At 39.0% G+C, this 19,144-nt stretch overlaps 1 pseudogene; it reads right to left on the bottom strand.

The window, feature by feature from the left end:
• Nucleotides 1–15,536: 15,536 nt before the first annotated feature.
• LOC101003249 lies at nt 15,537–17,024 on the bottom strand (annotated as a pseudogene).
• Between the last annotated feature and the right edge of the window lie 2,120 nt (nt 17,025–19,144).

Raw genomic sequence — 19,144 nt, 5'->3', positions numbered from 1 at the left:
AAAATAAAGCCTACCGTCAACAAATTTGGGAAATGCTAATTTGTTTTTAATAAACTTTCAATTTAGAATATCTTTAGAGTTACAAAAAGAAAAAAAAAAGGAAAGATAGCACAGCGTTCCCTTATACCTCACATGCTGTTTCCTCTCTTATTAACATCTCACATTAGTATGGTAAATCTGTCACCGTTAATGAACCAACACTGATAGATTACTATTAACTAAAGTACATTGTTTATTCAGATTTTTCTCACTTCTTACTAAAGTTATTCTTTTGGTACTAGGATTCCATTAAATACATCATTCCACATTTAGTTATTATGACTCCTAAGGACCGTCTTGTCTGCGGCAGGTTTTTGGATCTTTTTTGTTTTTGATTACCTTGATAGTTTTGAGTATTACAGACGGTATTTTGTAGAATGCTGCTTAATTGGTATTTGTTGGAAAGTTGTGTTTGTTTATTTAAATTATTAGACTGGGGGTTACGAGTTTTTGGGAGGAAGACAGAGGTAAAGTGTCATTTACATTATACCATCTCAAGGGTGCATTTTATCAACGTAACTTATCTCTCTGGATGGTAGCTTTGATTACCTGGGTGAGATAGTGTGTGTCAGATTTCTCCACCATAAAGTTATTATTTTTTCACCTGTCTGTACTGTTCTCTTTACAGCGAAGTTAATATAGGCAGCCTACACATAAGAAGTGAGGAGTTATGCCCCACTTCCCTGAGGGCAGCATATCTACATAAATTGTTTGAAATCCTTCTGTGTGGGAGATTTGTCTATTCTCCTGCATTTATTTATGTATAAAATACTTCATTGATATCAGTATGCACTCATGGGTTTTTCTTTTATACTTTATGATACAATCCAACACTATCAACTAGCATGTAGGATTTATAAAAAAGTTCCTTCTGCCTTTGGTTTCATGGATTCAACTCATTTCCAAAATGAATTAATGAAGTCAGCATTTTTATCCTCCACCTTCTTGAGTAAGGTTGTTTCATACATTTGTAATATAGTCACGTTACATTCTGGGATCCTGCAGCTTCCTAAAATAATTTCTTTAAGGATCACTATTTGTGCTGAAAAGGTCTGTGGATTTTCACAAATGTTTAGTGTGCTATGTCCACAATCACAATATTATACAGAATTGTTTCACGACCTTAAAAGTTCGAGTCTCAAAACTGAAGAACTTGGAGTCCAATGTTTGAAGGCAGAAAGCATCCAGCACAGGACAAAGATATATATATGTATATGTGTGTGTGTGTGTGTGTGTGTGTGTGTGTGTGTGTGTGTAGAGAGAGAGAGAGAGAGAGGTCTGTCCTATTAGTACTGTTCCTCTAGACAATCTTGACTAATACACAAATAAATTATGTACTTTTAGGTTTTCTTATAATCTCGGAGACATGTTATCTTTATTTCTGATAAATATTTAATTGTGAGAGTTACTGAAATTACCTTTTTTCTCTTTGAGGGTGGGAATTTTATTACTTTTCTCCAACAGCTAGTCAGTTAGCTTTCCATTTGTTTATTTTTAAGTGACAGATAAAATTGTTTGCATTTATCATGTATAACATTGTTCTGAAGTATATGCATAAATACTTTAAAATTACTTTTATATATCCAGTATCCCATAGCTTCTTTTTATGTGGTAAAATTAATTTTTAATTGATTTAATGTTTTTGCATAATAACATAGGATTTGCATTTAAAATACAAAGATAAAAATGAAAAACAAAATACACAAGTCCTGTAATTGAGGAACTTATATTCTTGTTGCAGAGAAAAATATTTTCAGGTATTGATCAAATAATAGTTTATAATAATGTGTTAAATAATTGATAAAGACTGGAAAATGCTTCAGGAATTTTGAAATGTTGTTTAACCAAATAATTCTCTCTTTGAAACGTTCAGACAAAAAAGCAAAGCAGAACCGTGTTGGCTATAAAGGGTGGAAAATCAGGGACCTGCAAATTTGCCTTTACCCTCCTTTTTACCTCACTTCCCTTCCACCAACTGTGGCCCAAAAGGGGATTTTAAGGTATATGTAAGTCTTTGAGGAACTAATTCCCAAATCCCTGTCATCAATAGGTATTTGGGGAAGAGGAGATCCGTGCAGACTAAAATGTGTTGGAAAGGCTCTATCAGAGTAGTTGAAATTTGTATTTTTACCTTAAGGTTTGAGTAGTATTTGGGTAGATGAGCAGATGAATCCAGAAGTGCTTAGGAGTGAAACTGACAGTATTAGCAAAAGCAGGAAACATGACTTTAGCAAAATATAGTACAAATAGAAGACAATGCAAGATGCCTGGCTGAAGAAGTTTCATGTAGCTATTACTGTGAATGTTGAATTAGAATTAAATTCTGGAGATATTCAAATGTAGTCAGTTTAAAATGGAAGAAATTCTTAAATTATCAAATACAATCTATATTTTAGATTGGATGATCTAGTAGTGATTTGCAGTAGTCATTAAAAATATGAGAGACTGGATATGGTGGCTCATGCCTGTAATACCAGCACTTTGGGAGGCCAAGACAGGATTGCTTGAGCCCAGGAGTTAGACACCCACCTGAGGAATATAGTGAGACCCCATCTCTACAAAATATTTTTTTAAAAATTAGCTGGGCATGGTGGCACACACCTACAGTTCCAGCTACATGGGAGGCTGAGGTGGGAGGACTGCTTGAGCCTGGGGAGATCAAGGCTGCAGTAAGCTGTGATCATGCCACTGCACTCTGGCCAGGGCAACAGAGCAAGACTCTGTCTTAAAAAAGACAAAAAAAAAAGAAAAAAATATAAAAGACTAGATCCCCAAATTCCCTGAGAAGAACGGTTTGTGGATTTCCGTTGAGTTCCTGTCCAGCATTTCTTTCTTAGGGTTTTAACTGTCCAGTATGCCATGTAATCCTGGGATCACTTCAATTTTGTGTCCTTTTCCTGAGGCCTGAATGAGACCCAAAACCAATGTATTAAGAAGCCCTATTCCTCTACTCAGAATAATTTTATTTAAGTTATGGACACATGCCCCATGCTGTTCTCCCCTGGCAATACTCTGACATTAGAGACAACAATCTCTTACTTGTAATAGTGCTGAAAGAATGGGAAGACAAGCTGTTGGCCAGCCATGATGAAGAAACTTGGCCAGATGCAGTGACTCATGCCTGTAATCCCAGCACTTCAGGAGGCTCAGGTGGGTGAATCACCTGAGGTCAGGAGTTTGCGACCAGCCTGGCCAATGTAGTAGAACCCCGCCTCTACTGAAAATACAACCACCACAAAAAAATTAGGTGGGCGTGGTGGCGGGCACCTGTAATCTGAGCTACTCGGGAGGCTGAGGCAGAAGAATCGCTTGAACTCGGGAGGCGGAGGTTGCAGTGAGCCGAGATCGCACCATTTCACTCTAGCCTTGGCAACAAGGGTGGAACTCTGTCTCAAGAAAAGAAAAAAGAAACTTAACTGTAGTGAGAAGGAATGAGGTTAATCCCTGAGATTATCCCAGAGGTGAAAAGAATAAAGAGAGAAAGAAAACCTTGATGAAATAGTTTGGGTGTTGAGACCCAGCTGAGCCTGAAGTCATTCCATATCAATACTTTTTTTAAAAGCCGGTTTTAATTTTTATTTCTTTAACTAGTCTAAATTGGGTTATGCCACCTTAAATTGGTTTGCTGCGTTTAGGCTGGTAACTGCAATAACAACCTAATAGTTATTTACTCAGCACCAACTCTGACAGCTACTGTAGTAGAAACTGTCAAATAATTTATTCTAAACTTATAATTTTATTTTAACTTTATAACACCCATCATAAAAACTAAATAAGATGTAATGTGTTTTTCTTCATTTATAAAAGAGGACAATAAAATCAAGAGAGCTTGAACAACTCCTCCAAAGTTGCACAACTAGTACCTGGAAATTCAGGGACATGAACCCATATCTGTGTGTAACCAAATTCTGAGTTTTTGAGAGTATGCAGTTTTGCCTCTGGGAAGCAGAAATGAAAGTTGATCTAAGAGACTTTGTCAAGAACAGTAAATAAATGGTTAGCTCTAGTGACTATTGAATATGAAGAGTAAAAAAAATAAAAAATAAAAATAAAGGTTAGGAATCAAAGAAAATGACATTTACATCGAAGACATTTAGAAAACTGAAAATCGAGTTGGATTTTTGGAGAATAGGATAGGATCAATTCAGTTTGAAGTACGTGGAGTTTCAAGCAATGGTAGAACATTTCAGTGGATGTGGGCATCAGAAAGTAGAGACACAAGAGTGAAGTTCAAATGAACGTGAGAACTAAAGAAGAGCAGACTAATAACCCTGATGTGGGGAAAGCAAACTTGTAATTCCCTGATCCCTTCTTATTGCTGGAGCTGGTGAGAAGGCTGTCTCTGGCCTTCTATGAGAACCTGGGGCAGCCGGTAGCTATTTCTCCAGCTGAATTCAGAACGCCACTCTGCAATTGAAGATAATGAGGCAACACATAAACAGAGGTGATGGATGGAAGAGGAAGATGGTTGTTCAGAAATGCTCAATTAAAAAGAATCCCAGTCCTGTGTTGCAATGTTTATTAAAACGCTGTGGAAACCATTTTAATGCCCAAACCAGCTGAGAAGTCCAGGCAAATTTTAAGTAGTTGAACTCACCGAATAATTATGAGTCTTAGGCCTTTCTTCCCTTCCTTTATCCATGCTGGCAAAGTGCTCCAGGGCCACCTTATTCTACAGGTACTTTTTTCCATAACAAGCGAGGTTTCTTAGCATAATAATTTTAAGAGAAATATTTAGTAACTGGAAATTAAGAGTTTTTTTAAACTCTTAAAACTCTTGTTTTAATATTTAAATATTTCTTGTCAAGGTTTTCTAATTTAAGAGCTTAGAATAGAAAATAATAAATGCTAATATTCATCAAATGAATCCATTCGCTGGTTCATTTATTCATTCATTCTTAACGTTGCATATTTGCATGCTTTATGTAAAGATTTGATTAAAAATGTCTAACAATTTATGAAAAATTGTTAATTAACATATGGTATATGTTAATATATAAAGAAAATATAATTAACAAATTTTGTTTTCCAATAAGTGAAATAAACAAGTATTTGCTCATAGTACGTTCTTACCTCAATTGAAATTGAATGCACTACAATTGTTGAAAGCAATGAAATTATCAACATGTAGGAAAAAATATCTTTACTCCCAGAGCCCCAATTCATTACAATCAAAATAAAGGACATTGATAATCGATTCTCAAAATCCAAGGTTATCTCCTTTATAGTATTTGAATCCATTTATTTACGCTTCATGCATCACAATCACTAATAACAACTTTTGTTTTGTTTTGTTTTGTTTTTCTTTTTGGTGCGGAAAGATATATCTGTTGTAACTGAATGCAAGGAACTGTAAAGGATATGAATCTGTGAAGAGTCCTTCCCACCCCAGCCATAAAATACTAATTTTTGGTTGTGATAAAAAAGTAAATACTATAAACTCTGTTTTAGTGACATTTCAATAGATTGTAACTGAGTTATTTATTTAAAATATACACAAATGGAATTTCAACTCTTCTACAGAAATCAATTCCAGTCACTCCTTCACTTTTTCAGTTTATAGCTGCCCCTGATTGCTTGGTCTTCTCTCTTTAGTCCTTTTGCAAATGGCTTATTTTGAAAATGGCTTGTTTTGAAAACATCTTCAGTAACTTTCTAATGTACTTCTCTATCCATCTATTCAAAACAAAAGAAAATAGAACAATACCTTGCAAAGTTGGGAAACTTAATAACATTAGCAAATTACCTCTCATATACCCTAGAATCTATCATGCAATTGTTAAATGATATTATCTTTGATAATAATTATTATTGTTAATAACAAGTAATTATACAAATTGAATAAAATGTCTGCACAGCGTCTGTGTGTTTATTCGGTCCTGGAATGTAGGGGTCAACATAAGAATCCGGGAAGAACCACTGGAATCGTGTCTGAAAGTATATACAGCAAGGCATAGTGGTTGAGAGCAAAGGTTTCAGATTTCAGCTGCCCTGGACTAAATGCTGTTTCTTCTGTTTACTGAACTGGATAATAGTGGGCAGGTTGATCTTTCTGTACACCACTTTCTTCATCTGTAAAATGGGTGATAATAATACCATCTCTTAAGGACTCTTAGAGGATTAAATTACTTAATATATGTAAAATCCTTAGAAGAATAGCTGGCACAGAATGAGTGCTACATCACCATTTTTGAGTACTTTTATATTAATGTGGCATTCTGAAAGTATCAAGTCATCTTCCTGATCATCATTATTTGCTCTTGGCTTATGACATCAGAATATGTAAACCTTTTACCTTTAAGACTCCAGTGAAGTTTGCCACTAGCCATTATTTTTCTTTTCTCTCACTAATGGTAAGAAATACATGCTGAACGCGGTGGCCGTGGGACTGCAGAAGGAGCACGGAGCTTGTTTTAAGCCAGGACTCCCTGCTGGAGTACATAGGAGAGGCCCAGACGGGGGCAGCTGTCGAGGCAGTGATGTATGACAAATGACTTGCTGCTGCAATGGATCATCAGAGGCTGGCTACGCTGGTGACATGTCACAGTCATACATCATCAGAGCAGTGCCTGGCAGGAGCAGCAGCCTGAAAACCACCCTGCCCCATAAATTTTAATACAGCCAAATAAAAAAGCTGTACTTTTCTTTTCTTCTAAATTAAAGATTGACACTCAGGAAAGGAGGGACAGAGGACTCTTTCATATGACCAAGTGGCTTTCCAAGACCCCAGAGGCACTGAGATCCTCTATTAATATGCACTGTCATCAATGCTCCACAATAAATGAAAACAAAACAAAACAAAACCAAAACCCCAGGTACCTTAGCTTGACTCAACCAGACTGGACCCAGTGTACGACTTCCTGGCACAGTCTGCCCTGGGAGGTAGAGACATCCTATATTAATCTATGGAAAATTGTTAGAAGCAGTGGGTCGCTTTGTTGCCAATTACTTGCCTATAGTCAGTCGATGAGAGTGCATTAAAGTTTGCCATAATCTGGAAGGCATGCTGAGCAGTTTAGATCTCCATGGAGGTGGATATAGCTAGTCTACTGAGAAGCTTTGATACGTTTTTACCAAAATGGCAATTTCCTTACTAGGTTTTGTGATACAACCGTGAATAAAGCATTCTAGTAATTGGCTTTTCAGTTGGGTTTAAGAGGAGATACTAAAAATGAACACAAAATGAGTAAGATATGAATTCCAACTATTGATAAGAAATAAAACTAAGGTGATAAAGAAATAAAATTGGGGTGATGAGATAGAGATCAGGTGTCTGCTTTAACTAAAGTGGTCAGGAAAGGCATCCCTAAAAAGATTAGTTATGATTTGAGACCTCAATGATAAGAAGCAAGCAGCCAAGGAAATTTCAGATAATAAAGTGCCCTGGGCACAGGAGTGGCAAATGCAAAGTCCTGAGACAATAATGGATGTGCCAAATTTAAGTCAGAAGGGAGACACTTTAGCATATGCATAACAAACGTGGGAAGAATTGAGATAGTAGAGGACAGATGGGTAGACAAATTTCAGTTCATTTTGTTCCTTGTGAGCCATACTGAGGAGTTTGGATAATCTGATTGTAAACAATTAGAAGCATTTTTTGTTGTTGTTTTTTTTTTTTTTTTTTTTTGAGATGGAGTCTCGCTCTGTCACCCAGACTGGAGTGCAATGGCACTATCTAGGCTCACTGCAGCCTCCACCTCCCAGGTTCAAGTGATTCTCCTGCCTCAGCCTCCTGAGTAGCTGAGACTACAGGCACGCGCCACCATGTCCAGCTAATTTTTGTATTTTTAGGAGAGATGGGGTTTCACCGTGTTGGTCAGGATGATCTCGATCCCTTGACCTCGTAACCCGCCCACCTCGGCCTCCCAAAGTGCTGGGATTACAGGCGTGAGCCACCGCGCCCAACCAATTAGAAGGTTTTAAGCAGAGTAAGGATGTGAGAACACTCCCAATTTGGAAAGAAAAAAAAAAATATTCTTGTTGCTATGTGAAGAGAAGGTTGAGGTGGGTAGCATTGGAGGCAGGGGAAGCAAGACCAAAGACTACTTAGAAAGCTTAACTAACATAACTGGATAAGTCAGAATAATCCAGGTAACAGATGACTGACCTTGTGCTGCAATTTTAGCAGTATGATGACAGAAAGTGTTTGGATTTACAAAATATTTTGGAGGCAGAGCCGATGTGACTCATTCATGGAATAGATGTTTTGCACGATGAAGGGAACAGAACCAGGGAAATGTCTTTAGATTCTGCTTCTACATGACAAAGTGGTGGTAATATTGTTTACCAAAATGTCTAAAAAAGTTTGGAAGAAGCTTCTGAGTGAAAATGAATATGTTGCTTTTTGATGGCGTTCTGTTGAGATGGAAATTCAGTATCCTAGCGGAATTCTCAAGTAGGCAGTCTGTTAGAGGACTTTTGAGCTCAGGGGACGGGTCTGGAGTTCAAAATTTGAGATTCTTTATCCTGAGATTCAGGTAAAGTTATAAAAGAGAGGAAGCCTTGAGGAGAGATCTCTGGGATATTCTAATATGTTGAGGTTTGGTAAGGGAGAAGGGGCGAATAAAAGAGAGGAAGAAAGGGTGATAAGAAAAGGTAGAAAATCAAGTAAGGTGAGTGTTGGTGTTGAAAAAAACCCAGAGAGCAAAGAGTTTCAGGAAGGAGGGACTGGTCATCTGCTGCTGGACCACTGACTCTAATAGGTGGTTTAGAATGAACATGGAGAATGAACATCATCTTCCAAAGGATGAATTTTGTCAGTAACATTATTATGAGAAATGTTTACAATGTGAGGGTAATGAAAGTCCAGTTGGAAGATCTGAGCACAGGAGAGAAGCTGAAGAAGTAGGAATCAGACTAGAGACAACTCTTGGATAGCCGTTTCTAGCAAATGGAATGGAGAAATGGAATAGTAACTGAAGGTAGATGATGGAGTTTATGAAATTTCTTTTAAAGGTGAGTGATATTAAGGCATATTTGAGTACTAATGGGAATGAACCATTAGAAGGTGAGACAGAAGTCAAAGGAGGGAGTTCTAGGAGTGAGGTCCTAACAAGGTATGAAAGAATGGATCCAGAGTATCCATGCTCTTAGATAAGAGCAGAGAAAAGTTCACAGATTTTAAAGAGAGAGATGCCACAACATGTGATACAGATGCAGGTAGTTTGGTGGATGTGGCTATAATCAGATAAGGCACTGGACTGGATCTATTTTATTAAATATGAATCAAATTTTCAGCTGAGAATGAGAAAAATTTCAGGAAAGAGACAGTGGAGAAATGTCATCTTTGAGAAGGGAAATTAATTAGATTAAAATGCTAAAATTGTCTGGAAATGTGGGAGGCTTCTCTGGGATTTCTGGTCATGAATTTGTTGTGTGTGTTACTTCAAAGAGCATTCAGATTTTCAGATCCAGGCATTGAGTAAGTGATTGATTGGGTTAATTAGGGATAGATATTGCCAACATTTGACTGAAGCCCAGAGGAGCATAGGAATTCAGAGGATATGCAAGGGACTGGTTATAGTACTAGACTATGGAGGATGGTTGATTAAGAAGGGAAATGAAGACTCAGATGCAAAGGGATTTTATGCATAGAGAAAACAATGCTTTTGATGGCTTGGAGGTATGGCTGGATCAGTCCATTTCTGGAGTGAGAGAAGCAGAATAAGTGAACTGACTAGTAGTTGATAAATGGTCAAAGCAGCAGGGTTTGAAATTAAGATTTTAGAATTTGTGTAGTTACTGGTGATGAAAAGTCTTGAGTGTAACCATGTGAGTCAATGACCTTTTTAGTGAAATGAGAGAAGAAACATTGTAGAATCTAAAGGGGTGAAAGAATTGGTGGGCTGTTGGTGGTACATCTAGATGGATATTAGAGTTGTCAAGAATGATGGTAAACAAAGAGGTGAAAGGAAGACAGTAATTCAGATGCAAAAGATCCACCTGCCAGGTCCTCCTGAATTCAGCACTCCTTTCACCCAGGGCCCAGAAGATTCCACAGGGCTATCTGTTCCACCCCACACTTGGAGAAAGGACCAAAAGGTGCTTCAAAGAAGGGAAATTAGGAGCCGGGGCTCAAGCAGTTCCCTATCTAAGGTATCACAGATGACGCTTCTAAATCATTCCAAAATGTGGAGAGCCTGAGGTCAGGGCTGGGATTACGGGTGCCCACCACTATGCTCGGCTAATTTTTTTTTTGTATTTTTAGTAGAGATGGGGGTTTCACCATGTTGGCCAGGCTGGTCTTGAACTCCTGACCTTGGGTAATCTGCCTGCCTCGGCCTCCCAACATACTGGGATTACAGGTGTGAGCCACTGTGGCTGGCCAACATTTTAATTTTTTTCTTATGAGAGGGATCACAGTAGGTGAACATCTTTCCTTTCCCATAAAACACTGGCTTAATTCCTAAAGCATCATTTGCAGATTAATTTATTTCATAGATTTTTGAGCCCAATTTGTTTTTGATTGGCAGTATTTCTTTAGGAGAGATCGAGCAGAGAAAGAAAAAGAAATACACGTTTGGGTGAGTAACACAATTAAACACACTGGATCCTTTGATAGGTGAGGAGTAGGATTTGTTCAGAGCCAAATCCCCCTAGAATTTTGAAAACAAAAAGAGAAACGGTAAGGCATTCAAACCTTTTAACTTTAGAGTTGTAATTAATTTAGGACCATTAGCATTATATGCGGAAACAACAAAATTTCCCCACAGCATCTCAATTCTTCAGTGGAAGCATATCCAAAATAAATACTGCCCCTTGATCCTGTACCATGAAATACATTTCTAAGAAATCCTTGGCACCTCTTCCCTGAATTTCCAACATGGTCTGCTAAAGAAACTCTTCAATGAAACCGCACAGGTACTGCTTCAGGAAAAACAACGACCAAAAAAAAACATGAAAGTACAGCCCCAGAGTGCATTTTCCAGCCAATTATGAGGATGTATTAACTTTTTTTATATTACCCAAAAGATGTTTGCGATCGCATCCATAGCAAAGGGATTTCTCCCAGAATTTGTAAGTATTTTTCTAATGATACCGCATCCTGATCTCTATTCTTTCTGTCTTTGTGTGTCCTCTTTATGTTTCTCTCTTTTGCTCTCTACTTCCCTTTCTCTGTCTGTCTCTCCTCCTGTTCGATCAGTGTCTACAGAATTTGGAAACAAGATATTTCTGCAAACCAAGCAACAGATTCACCTACATTTCAGGATTTTAGAACATTTATCTTAGCGCTGGATTATGATGTCATTTAAACAAATTATTTAACAACACTGACTCCATTGTTTTTCTTTTAATTTTCTGCAGAGATATGAGTTAGGAAAACATTATTTATGGTAGAAGGAATTATGCAGATACATGGTTAAAAAAAGCATATATTAAGCATATAGATATGTTCCTTTATTTAAACAAAAATGTAAGATGTTTTGATATTGTAATATAGATATGGACATGGAGAATCTGGATATTTGTTAATGATTCATAGCTCATCGCTCTTACAGCCCTTTCTATACTGTTGGGGAATTTTAAGCCTTAGAAAACAGAATTTCTCTCCCTGACCATCTCCCGCTCTCTTTTCACCCGTTTGTTTTTTTTTTTTCCTCCCCGTGGCAGGAATCTTCCCTTACCTTTTTCTGTCTTGGAGCTGACCATAAAGAAATAATCTGACCCACCCTGTCGGATTGCGGGTCATAAGACCCCCATTTCAGAAGGGGTCCTGCCCCATACCCTAGAGGAAGGAACACCGCACAGAGGCCAAGAATTGGAACAGACAGGACTAGATGGGTTTCCCCACTCAGTCTGTTAGTGTAAGATCACGCTCTTTCTGTCCAAGCACATTTCCACACGGTGGTCAATCCTGCCTATCCAATAAAGTCTCCATAAAAGGCCCAAGAAAGCAGGATTTGGGAGCCACGACTGCGCCACTGCACTCCAGCCTGGGCGACAGAGGGAGGTTCCATCTCAAAAAAAAAAAAAGAAAAAGAAAATTAAAATGTCAAAGTCATCTCTATTATGCAAAGTGTCTTCACTCATAGAAGGGAAGGAAGGAGCGTCTTGTCTTCTTGACGACTAACCGTGGCACTGTGTATACTCTATGTCCTAAGGACACTGACAGTCATACACCAGACCTCACCTGATATTTTACACAGTCAACTCTCAGTTATTTGCACTAATGGGTAGGAAAAAAAAGGGGGATAGAGGCACAGGGGAGGGACACCACAGTTAACTCTATACAGAGAATACTTTTCAAATGGTTCCATTTTATTTTTGGAGTTTTTATTTTAATATGATGGTAGTAATGTGATATGTGGATTTTTCAGTTCTTAAAATAATCTAACGATTCATTTAATGAAATTTATTTATTTATTTATTTATTTATTATTTCTTTTCTTTCTTTTTTGAGGCAGAGTCTCTGTCGCCCAGGCTGGAGTGCAGTGGCACTATCTCGGCTCACTGCAACCTCCATCTTCCAGGTTGAAGCGATTCTCCTGCCTCAGCCTCCTGAGTAGCTGGGACTACAGGCACGTGCCACCACACCCGGCTAATTTTGAATTCTTTTGTAAAGACGGGTTTCACGCTAGCCAGGTGGTCCTTGATCTCCTGATCTCATGATCCACCCGCCTCAGCCTCCCAAAGTGCTGGGATTATAGGCGTGAACCACCGCGCCCGGCCATGTAATGAAGTTTAATGAAGAAAAGTCACCTTTCTCATTTTGCCTTTACGCTTAGCTCTTCTCTTATTTCCGTAAAAGAAATTATTTATATATCACTTCTAAGAGTGATTATTCCAAACCACCAACCTGAAGAGAAAAGCAGTCTTTTGCAAATGTTGCTGTTTTACACTTTCCCTAGGGCCAGAGATACTTATTTTGGCCTGCGAAAATTTTTCTACTCGCTTGTCTAACCTTAAGTAAATATCCCGTTTGTTTCCACAAACTGCATAATTAGCAGAACCAATGAAACTATTACTATGAATTTAAAAGCAAAATGTCCATGGATAATCTTTTAATTCCAATAATCTGCTCCCAGGTCATTAAGAATTCCTTTATAATTCTTAATTCAGAAGCGGGTCATGCACTTTGTACACACCAGTCTTCAAAACGAAAGTCATAGCACTGTTGGCAAAGGCTAGGGAATGTCTAGAAAAATAAGAGATCTGGGAGTTTCCATGTGAGGAGAGATAAATGATTAGCTATATTTCGTCTAGAAAGCAGGAAGACTATGGAGAAGTAATTGATTATTAACTCGAGAATTGTATGATTAAGTGGTGACTTTTCTCAGTCCTTGGACAGTTATTATATATACTCTAATTTTTTGTTCTCCTAGAAAAGACTGCCTCATAGAGTAAAATTGTGAACTGTTTATCTCTGTAACCCTAGGACCTAGTCCAGTGCAATACACCTCTCATAATTATTGGGGATTTGAATAAAACTAAATGAATTAAATATTTATTGGGCTGTATGATGACTCCAGGCATACTGTTAAAACTTGAGATTTGCCAATGGACAGGAAGGTGGTGAAAAAAAACTCAGAAAATATACTTATATTTATATTTCTCTGCAATTTTACGCTTAATTCTAATGATAGTAATTATGATTAATTGTATATTTTATCCTACATTCAGCCCATTGCATACTTTATCCCTCAAATCCTTATAAATTAAAGGAAAAAAGATAAGACAAGAGAACATTTATACACATTTAATACGTTAGAAAACTGAAGCTCAGAGAAATTATGGAATGCATGCAGTTTCATATAGCTGGGATTTAAATCCAGCTCCGTCAGTTTCCAAAGGCTGGACACTTTCCTTCATATTGTATCATGTTTACATCGATTCTCTTAATTACTTGTCTAAGGATGCTTAGAAGTCTTCTTCATCCCACTGTGTTCATTTGAAACTGGTTTGGGTATGCAGCTTTGGTTCTGGTTATCTTTGGTAAACAGAATTACAATTTTGATAGTTTCATTAGGTTGGTGCATACATAAGTGCAGTTTTTGCCATACTTTTCATCACTGTTTTTATAATTTTGATGTTCTATCTTGTAAATTTTGCAATTTAAATGTGGTAAACTGGCAGTTCACAATGCATATTAAGTAAATGGCAGTTTATCAACAGAGGAGGGTTCTTTCGTTCCCGTAGCAGAAAACAAGTTCTCTTTCAGTCCAAGAATTTCAAATGTTAATCCCACTGTAGGACATGGAGATACTCATCGGTTGTACCCTGTCTTGTGTCTAGGATCCTTCAAAAACTTTAATTTCCAAAGGACATTCCTCACCTTTGTTAATGTTTCTCCTACAACAAGATTTCGTTTGTAGTGTCTCTTCACACTGTTGCTTGGGAGCCCATGAGCATCCCGCTGTAATGAGAACAAATACAGTTAAGATTATTTCCCCACTTTAGAAATTGAAAAATGCAGACCCAGCGAGTGTGAGTGGCTTCTGCATTCCTTAAGGAACTGTATATAAGAATGCTATTCCTAGAGATCTTCTAAGCCCTAGTCACAAAAAATTGGAGGAGGATAGATATTTCTTTCCATGTTTTGATGCTTTGTAGAGGATTATAGCCTAAATTATCCATGTTGCTTAAAAATAAATCAACACCAGCATATTAAAAACAAGAGGAGCTGCTCATGGGGATAAGATGGACAGAATCTTTCTAGAGGACAATTGTGTACTATTCATCAAAAGCCTTACAAATAGTCACTTGGTCCTGCAATTCACAATCTAGGTTATATATTTTTAGAAATAACAGGAATAGGCCTGGCATGGTCGCTCACACCTGTAATCCCAGCACTTTGGGAGGCCGCGGCAGGCAGATCACAAGGTCAGGAGAGGGAGACCATCCTGGCCAACATGGTGAAACCCCGTCTCTATTAAAAATACAAACATTAGCTGGGCATGGTGGCGTGTGTCTGTAATCCCAGCTACTTGAGAGGCTGAGGCAGGAGAATCGCTTGAACCAGGGAGTTGGAGGTTGCAGTGAGCTGAGATCGCGCCACTGCACTCCAGACTGGCGAAAGAGTTAAGACTCCATTTCAAACAAAAAAAGAAAAAAGAGAGAAGGAAATAACAGGAATAATATATACAGGCCTGTCCAGAAAAGCTACAAATCATGCTAAACAAAGATTTGAAACATCAGAAGTATAGCTAGTTAACTAAATAATACTCATACTAAAATCCATGTTATAGAGAAAAATATTTTCACGTATGAGAAAATGCTCAGAGTATAGAATTAACTTGAAAAGTTTTTTTTGTTTGTTTGTGTATTTGTTTGTTGTCTTTCACCCAGGCTGGAGTGCAGTGGCACAATCTCGGCTCGCTGCAACCTCCCAGGTTCAAGCGATTCTCATGCCTCAACCTCCAAGTAGTTGGGATTACAGGTGTGCACCACCACACCCAGCTAATGTTTATATTTTTTGGTAGAGAAGGGGTTTTGTCATGTTGGCTCAGCTGGTCTGGAACTCCTGACCTCAGGTGATCTGCCCACCTTGGTGTGGGATTACAACCATGAGCCACGGTGTGCAGCCTCCCCCTTTTTTTTAACCGTTCACAGCAATATTTTAAATTTGGAAATGCATATTTGAAAGCAGCAATACAGAAGCATTCGTGAAAAATGCATAATTTCTGAAAATTATGAAAACATTTCTGCTACAATACATTCTAAATACAAAATTGACTATCATATTTGTTACTTATGTGTAGCCAGAGAAGTTCATTTTTAAAACAGATAAAATTGAGTCTTTAGGTGTGAATGGAATGAATAACAATCCTCTTTTTAAAAAATTTCTTAGTCATTTGTAAGCACTAAGCATGCAACAGCTTTAAACAGGAGAGTCTGCAAAGGAACCAGGGTTGTCTAAGGGCATCCAGGTAGGCCAGAGCTGGGGGTACCTTTGGGTCATCATGTCAGGAGCAGAGGCACCTGTCTTGTGGATCCTGCTGCCATGGTTCTGACGTCCACCATGCCCAGGTCCATGGCATCCTCCCCTGCCACCACTGTCCTGGGTGGCCAAGGTCTCCAGAATTAATCTCCAGCTGAGACATTATATCAGAACATTATATCATTTGCTGGCTTCTGGAAATGATGATCTACAATCAAATCTTCAGCATGAGCCTTTTCACTCTTTGATTTACGAAGAACCCACTTCTTCCGCTGCCCATCACACCTTCACGTGGTTTTCGGACATGAAATTCTACCTCTGCCCAGTCCTTACGTCGGACAGCCTTCCACTCACTCAAAGTCATCCCTTTTGGAGCCTCTGCCTTTACCTCCTCAGTTTCATTCTCCTCCTTTTCAGTGTCTGCCACTGCGTGTTCTTCACCTTCAGGGGTTTCCTTAGTTATATTTGATTGATGCAAGTCACTGCAATGATAAGATAATTGTTTCTGAATGTAAATGTTGGAGACGCTGTTAATCCATCTTTGACAGTTCCCCAGTTGTGACATCTGCCTCCTACATGATTGTCCTGTTGCTTCAGGCCAGCTGTGTCACTTGTGCTGCTCTTATATCAAACTTATGAGTGCCAGGAGAATGAAACCCATCTTCCCGGCCACTCCATGCCCACCGCCCCCTATTCCTCTTCCAAGACCCCCATGGCCTCCAACAGGAAAGCCAGTAATCAGTCTATCAATGGGAGGTCACTAATCAACCTATCAACTAAACCTTCTCCTCCTTCCTTTTCTTCAAGTGGCTTTTCAAATCTTCGCTCATGAGGTGGTCACCTTTCTGGTCTTCTCTGAATTATTTTTCCATCCCTCTGAAGTTGTTGATCAGGCCTTCTTCTCAGGCATCTTACTCCCTCTCTCTTAAGTGCCAGAGCATCTGCATCTCTTCTTTCTTCTCAATCATGACAATTCTTGTCAACCATGCAAATGTTAGGGGGCAGCGGGTTCTTGTTGTCTTTTGGGGCTCTTTTTATCTTTTTGAGACAGGGTCTTGCTCTGTCGCTCAGGCTGGAGTGCAGTGGCATGGTAATAGCTCACCGTAGCCTCAACCTCCTGGACTCAAGGATCCTTCCACCTCAGCTTCCTAAGTAGCTGGGACCACAAGCATGCACCACCATGCTTGGATAACTTTTTAAATTTTAGTAGAGAGGAGATCTCTCTTTGCTGCCCAGTCTAGTCTTGAACTCCTGGACTCAAGCAATCCTCCCACCTCAACCTCTTAAAGCACTGGGATTATAGGCTTGCGCCACCACGGAAAGGCCTTTCTGTGACATTTTAGGCAGCTATGTCCCTGATGCCTTGGAGTTGGTCTCAGCTGTGGCCTGAGCTGTGCTCTTGGCCCAGGGCCTCCAACACCGCCCCCCAACAGCTTCTTTCTTCTTGTTCTTTGCTGCCTTCAGCACCTTGAGGAGGTCCAATTCCTGGTCAAATAACTGGTCCAATTGGTGGGTGACCATGCAGCCAAAGCTTTCCTGTAAGGTCCTAGCCATGATGGGGGCTCGGTGGCATGTTCCTATGGCTATTGTAACAGGCAGCCTTGAAAGCCATTTGAAACAGATGATAGAGTATGATCCATTTTTAAGAACTAGGGAGTGAACGTGATCATGAGACTCATATGCATATGAATATTTCCAACTGCTTTTAGCACTGATTTTTGAAAATGCTATTTTAGGTAATCGTCTCTCAAATTATATTTAAATCATATAATTACCTTTTAATCAGAAAAACATTGATAAATGCTCTATTGGGTCTGATTATAGCATTTAGTGACTTTCCTTGTAGAAATGAGAATTAGGTTGAGCAGCAGAAAAGCAGACATAGGAATTACAATGGCATATCTTAGATGTGGGAGTCAGCACTTACGTCAGCACAGATAGTTGGCAATGTTCCAAAACTTGGTGGCCATCTGAATACTAAACTAGAACTTCCCTCCTTTAGTGCCCTGGCAGCTTCTGTGATTGTCCTCTTTTCCTTTTTCCTCCCCTGAATTCTCAATATGTAGGACTGTGCTTTTAGCGGCATTCCTTCTTATGGCCCTCCCTGTCTTCCTTTTTTTTTTTTTTTTTTCCTTTTTCTTTCTCTTTTGAGACAGAATTTTGCTCTTGTCACCCAGGCTGGAGTGCAATGGTGCGATCTTGGCTTACCACAATCTCAGCCTCCTGGATTCAAGTGATTCTCCTGCCTCTGCCTCCTGAGTAGCTGGGATTACAGGCATGCACCACCACGCCTGGCTAATTTTGTTTTTTCAGTAGAGATGGGGTTTCTCCATGTTGGTCAGGCTGGTCTCAAACTCCCAACCTCAGGTGATCCACCCGCCTCGGCCTCCCAAAGTTCTGGGATTACAGACGTGAGCCACCACTCCCAGCCAGCTCTCCCTTTCAAACTCAACATGCACCCTGAGGTAGTTCAGATTATCCACTGGACCGCTTGTGCAGCTAAGGCCAAAGACATGGCTGGCCATTGCCACAGCTGTAAGCCTTTCCTGCATTGGAAGAGTCCAAAGAGTATAAAAAAATCCCATTTGTGAAACTGTGTAAAGTTAGAGAAAGTCTTTATTCACCTGGGTGGTTTTGGATCCCACTCACACGAGGTCACATAGTGCCTTGTCATTACTGTACTACCTCAACTTGAATATTGTAATTTCATGTTCTCTATTCTAGAGCTATGAAGCACAAGAATTACACCACAGCTTCCTATTATCTGTAGTGAGCAAATTGTGTGGGTGGAAAACAGATGGAGTCAGAAAAATAACTTACGATTTTTTTCCATATGTTCATGTTTTACTTTTTATTAATAAGTGTTCTTGTCTTAATTCAGCCAGAAAGTACAGCTTGTACTAAGATAATAAAAGCCCAATAGCATCCCAATCATATACACATTATGTTCATGGAACTTGGTCCCTAGTGTTTTTAGGGTGATGAAAAATCCACATATATACACCTCAACAGCCCATAATGCAGCTCACGCTACAAAAATACTGCTGTCTGGTACTGCTTCCCGTATTTCCATGTCTTTGTAAGATGCAGAAAGAAAACTAAATAAATAGATAGATAAGAAGGTGCCTTCCATGCCACTACATTTGGCCATTCATGACTGTGTCCTCAGGCTTTTCCAGCCACGGGAGGGTCCAGAAAATACGGTAAATAAATAAGCAGAGGGAAATG

Source organism: Papio anubis, chromosome 17, assembly GCF_008728515.1.
Source record: "Papio anubis isolate 15944 chromosome 17, Panubis1.0, whole genome shotgun sequence".
In the NCBI taxonomy this organism is placed as follows: domain Eukaryota; kingdom Metazoa; phylum Chordata; class Mammalia; order Primates; family Cercopithecidae; genus Papio; species Papio anubis.
This window is presented reverse-complemented; position numbering and strand designations above follow the sequence as displayed.